This window comes from Mixophyes fleayi, chromosome 4 (assembly GCF_038048845.1).
Source record: "Mixophyes fleayi isolate aMixFle1 chromosome 4, aMixFle1.hap1, whole genome shotgun sequence".
NCBI classification, from domain to species: Eukaryota; Metazoa; Chordata; class Amphibia; order Anura; family Limnodynastidae; genus Mixophyes; species Mixophyes fleayi.
Genome location: NC_134405.1, coordinates 236,264,965 through 236,270,964, shown reverse-complemented (window position 1 = coordinate 236,270,964; position 6,000 = coordinate 236,264,965).

Genomic DNA, 6,000 nt, shown 5'->3' with positions numbered 1-6,000 from the left:
TACTAAGGCAGACATGGAGGAAAGAGTGCAACTATTTCCCTTTATAAATCCTAAACCCTCTAAAATCATCAATAACAGTTTTGAAATATGCTGTTTTTCCTGTGGCTTTTCATCCTACTTTACTAACTTAGCTAACAACATTTATAATCAATTGCTCTCATAGCAGGACATAGCATGGTAGACTCGTGGCAGGTTACATATTCCAGGTAAAACAAAGAACTCAATGATATGGTTCACATAAGGTTTAACAAGGAATATTAAATTAAATTATGAAACACGGTGCCCAAATGTTGAGAGGAAACACATGTTTAACAGATGAGTGATGGTACATTGAGGTTGTTGGGTTTGGCAAGTTAAGCTACATATAAAGGTTTATTCTTAAACATCCGCATAGTGGTTATTTAAATCACAATATGCTTTTGTAGGGAAAAACAGTTACAAATAACAATGGTTATCACACAAATATTGCTTTACTGTAATTAATTTCAATACATGATATATTTTCTTTATTCACATAAAATGCAGCACGTTTTGACCGTTAATGTCACCAGAAATTTATGGGCAAACCAAACTGCAAAGGTGTCTGGCAAATTGCAGAAAGAAATATTTTGCTCTCTTGTCACCATGGAGACAGCAGAGTTATAAAAGGATTATCAGTTCCAGTGCTTGGCATGTAATCTTTTTGATGGATGTATTTTAATATGTTTAAGTGGTTAAATAACCAGTAAAGTTTTTCTCTCATCTTCTCTGTCAGCAATACAATTGTCGGAGCTTATCTGATTTATTTAACATTTAATGTATTAGTATTTTGGCATGAATTAAAGTGTCTACAGAGCTTGTGTATGGTATAACTTACTACAAACAATTTATACAATCTGCCTGTTGTTATACTACAACTCCAGCATGCTTTGTTATTATAGCAGGGCGCATAACTAGCTATTCAATACAGTATATAAATACAGATAAGTTTACTTTTCAAATTTCATTTCAATTAATTAATTAGGCTACCCAGGAAAATGTATTTTATTTTTTTTGTTATTAAAACACTTGCACTATTATTCATACCGCCAAACCTTCTGATTTTTGGAATCTGGACAGATCTATATCCTCCTAGCGGTGGCGAGCGCATCAGAAGCACAATATGTGAAGCTCTGACCCTTCAAATCTCAGCCATTCTTCTTCAACTACTTATAAAAAAAATGCACTTTGAGCAATCACAGTGTCGAAGTCTTATAATTGGATGAACGAAAGTATATTGGTTAATATTGCGATCCGTACGCCACGTAACACAGATCCGTCCGCCATGTAACACGTGGCATGGTGCGATCGCACAGTAAAATACGCACGCACACACTCGCATTACAACATTTAGTTATTTATATAATTTATATTCATATTGGTTCCGTTACACTGTAGTTTATGAGCAGATAGTATTTGGTTTATTATTAGTATATATATATATATATATATATATATATATATATAATGGTTATATGTACACTTCAGTGATATTCAAGGTTCAGGTTATAGGAAAGGTATCATGCCTAGTATCATATTAAAACCCTAATCATCAGCAGCTGTCCGGTTCCATCGCCGAAGAGATCGCATATTGCATACTCTAGTTATTGATGTTAGGGAATAAACCTTTGTATGATGCTGGCTATGAAATGCTAATTGTAACTGGAGCATTGGCGGGAAGAAAGGAGCTCATCCCCTGGAGAGACGACCCCCGCCTTTGGATTCCTTAGATTGAATCAGCCTATGACCTGTTTAGCCTGGACCCATCTGATGTCTGGACCTATAGAAGCAAACTACGTCATTTGCATTGTTCTCTGTAACACTGAATGTGTATATATGATCATAGCTGTGCACCCAGTCGTCAGTCTTCACTGATCACAGTATTCTAACAGGTATACTGTCCACTGGGTACCGTGGGTGCGCAGCGAGCGCATGCAATAAGAGCGCGGTATGTATGTATCTTTTGGTATTGGCTGTAATGTACTGTATCATAATATAATAATGTATTGAATTGTTGACTATTTACATCTGCTAGAATAAATCACTTTGTGCGTTAGAAACACAATACAATTGCCTATGCAATGCTTATTTGAAAACGATAGAATTACTTTAATAACAGTGAGCTCCATTTCTGATCCCCTACAGCAAGCACCAATGGGGCTGGCCCAAAAATATACAACTGGAGCATGGGCATGCTCCAGTTGTATTTGCTCTACTGACCTCGGACAGTCAATCAGAGTTGAAGTCCCCTAGTTCCAGCCCAGACAATGCAACAGGGGAAGGAAATGGAGTCCTCTATGGGATAACATTGCAGGCCTGATTCATTAAGGAATGCAAAGTGAACACAATTTGCAATATAAAAATAGATAAGAAGGCCCACCAGCGCTCTATATTCCAGTGCTGCTAGATTAACTTCAGACAACCGTACACCAGTTGTGAAAATAATATGAAAGAAAGAAAAATAGAAGTGAATCCAGCACTCCAGATGTCTCCCAGAGAAACCAGACAGAACCCTTAATATGCGTAATAAAACAATTATATACTTATAGGATGAGACCAGCACCTTACTCTAACCAGGAATACCATCTGATTGATTATTATCACAGCAACTATTTATCCCGGGAAAACTTCTAAGATCTATGACTGTTGAATCTCAGTTCCTCTGGTCATTTTTTATTTATGAGTGGTTGATTAAAGAAGATTACCGTTAAGGATATTGGATTCAGAATCAACTACAATATATCTTGAAAGTCTTATTTACACTGGTGAGCGTGATACATATGGGAATCTAGAAGAAGGATTACTACATGGCAATTTAAATTTATATTTGACTGTATTATGCTATTGCGATTATTTTTTATTACATGCACAATTGGGACAAATGTGGTACTATCAAAAAGAACTGAATATACAAAGAATGTAAATATAAGTATATGCTTGTTTTATTACGCATATTAAGGGTTCTGTCTGGTTTCTCTGGGAGACATCTGGAGCGCTGGATTCACTTCTATTTTTCTTTCTTTCTGAACACAATTTGCGTTTATTTAAAAATGAAAAGTAAATGCATCTCAACGTTTCTAGTTAAATACTGGTCTAAGTACGATCTGTCTGTACGGCACTTGTCGTATGCAGATAGAAACAGCATAGTGCACAATACATATGTATATATAAAGTTCCAGCAGGAAACACAGATTTAAAAATGTTAAGAAATAACACCTGTTAATAATGTACTATATATTAATGTAAAAGCATTAGAAAAAAGTTGTCATTTATTTTTCCATGACATATATTTATCAGGATGTTGTGAATGTCTACTGTGCATAAAATGCATTTTTACACTTGCTCATGATTGCAAAAACTTGTCCTAGCATGCATACACGACTATCATTACTCGGCACTTACACCTTCCCTGCAGCTGGTGCAAGGGCCCCCTGCGCCTTGCGCACAGTGGGGGGCGATTTGCCGCGACTTGCATGGAGGGGTGTGGGGGGGGGGGGCGATTTGCTGCTACTTGCATAGAGGGGTGGGTGTCGTGAGTGTGACAGGGACAGGGGAGGAGGTGGTGCAGGAACAGGGGTGAAAGTACCAAGGGTGAAGGTGGAGCAGGAAGAGGGGTGAGATTGTCAGGGGAGAAGGTGGTGCAGGAAGGGGGGTGAGATTGCCAGGAGAGAAGGTGTGCAGAAAGAGGGGTGAGATTGCCAGGAGAGAAGGTGGTGCAGTAAATGGGGTGAGATTGCCAGGGGAGAAGGTGGTGCAGGAAGAGAGGTGAAAGTACCAAGGGTGAAGGTGGAGCAGGAAGAGGGGTGAGATTGTCAGGGGAGAAGGTGGTGCAGTAAGAGGGGTGTCACTCACCAGACTGTGAGTGCTTCTTCCCGTGTGTTTAGGAACCGTGGCCGTCCACCATCCTGAGGGTCTGCGCATGTGCAGCCCTTTCAAACCTTCTGTTCATATTCCTTTTAGTTAATTGGCTGATCAGGCAACACTCCCTATTTAAAGCACCTGAGTTCCATACCTCGTTGCCTGATCTTGGAGTCTCATTCCCATGAGCCTCTGAAGGTGTTCCTGTGTTTCCTCGTGTATTCAGCTCTGCTGATTCCTGTGGTTTCCAGACCACTTCAACTCTCCTGTGGTTTCCAGACCACTTCGACTCTCCTGTGTTTCATCGTGACTGAATTAGCTGATTCCTATCCGCTGCCTCCGTGCACTATAGTTATCAACTCACTTCACTCTCCTGTGTTTCATCGAGACTGTATTAGCTGATTCCTATCCGCTGCCTCCGTGCACTACAGTTATCAACTCACTTCAACTCTCCTGTGTTTCATCGTGACTGTATTAGCTGATTCCTATCCGCTGCCTCCGTGCACTACAGTTATCAACTCACTTCAACTCTCCTGTGTTTCATCGAGACTGCACCAGCTGATTCCTATCCGCTGCCTCCGTGCTCAACAGTTCCAGCTCATCTCAACTCTCCCGTGTTTCATCGAGACTGCACCTGCTGATTCCTATCCGCTACCTCCGTGTACCTGCAGTGTCCTGCTTGCCGCTACCCTTCAGTTCTATTCGTGTCTGCAGCCAGCTGATCCGCTCTCCGTGGTTCTACAGTGTTCCTGCCTGTGTCAACTCGCCTGTCTGCATCGGATCAACGCCTCGCTGCTTTCATCTCGTCTTGACCATCTCTACACTTCAGTGTTCTCCAGGTGTCCAGTTCTATATACTACTGCTTCCTGAGTATTTGTTCCTATCTCTGCTGGTCTACCTACCTGTGCGCTGCACCTACTTGATTACCGCTTCTACCCTCCTTGGACTTCGCATCCTGCCGGCCACCAGCCGTTCAGGTATCTCTGCACTCCCGTCTGACAGCCTGCTCCTGAACCACGGTATGCATACTTCTCATTGACTCTGCTGGTGTATTGCATATCTTGCTGGACTGAGTTGTTCTCCTCTGGAGTTTACTATCCGCTGAGACTATTGCCATCATTTGACTGTGTTACCTTTTGCCCGGATAGTTCCTGTGACTTTGTATTATTGTGCAGTGCTGTTCAGTCATTACTATATTGTGCATATCATCGTGGGATCAAGTTCAGTGTGCCCGTGTATACTCTGTATAGCATTTCTCTCCCCGTGCTCCTCCTCACATATATATTCAGTGGTACAACTTGCTAGAGGCAGACCACTGATCCCTGTTTCCCGAGTCACCTGTTGCCAGTATCCTTTCACATAGCAGTGGTACAACTTGCTAAACGCAGACCGCTGACTCTCATCACCTCCTCGTTGCTGCTGGACATTCCTCCTCACTATAGCAGTGGTACAACTTGCTACCGCAGACCACTGACTACCCTCACGTTTCCTTTGTCCATTCAGTTCCTCATGTACTACTACCTGTATATTACCAGTGCTGCTAGTCATAGACTTTCCACGAGCATTCTCTACCATCTGCTGTCTCCTGTTCCGTGATCACCCCGCTACCAGAGTACCATATTACCATCTATACTGCTCTGGTAAGTCCATCACCTGGTGATCCCTGGGTAAAGACTCCTAGTGCCCGTGACAGTAAGATCAGGCCATGACAGACCCAGATTCGGAACCTACAGCTAAAGAGATGCTGCAGCATCTGGTTACCCGTATTGAGCAACAGGAAGTTCGCCAACGGCATTTGCTGCGGTGTTACCAGGCGTTAGCTTCCCAAAGAACGTCTGTCCAGAATGTTACAGCTAATGTTGAAGCTCCTGTGCTTTCCTCCGTTTCCCCAATGCCATCCCAGGTGTCTACGGCTTCCACGCTTCACCTGCCTACTCCGTCAAAGTATGATGGGGACCCCAAAACTTGTAGGGGTTTTCTCAACCAATGCTCAGTTCATTTTGAGCTCCAACCTCAAAATTTTTCTACCCATCGTTCCAGAGTGGCCTATCTTATTTCATTGTTTTCCGGACAAGCGCTGGCTTGGGCTTCCCCTCTGTGGGAGAGGAACGATCCAGTATTACA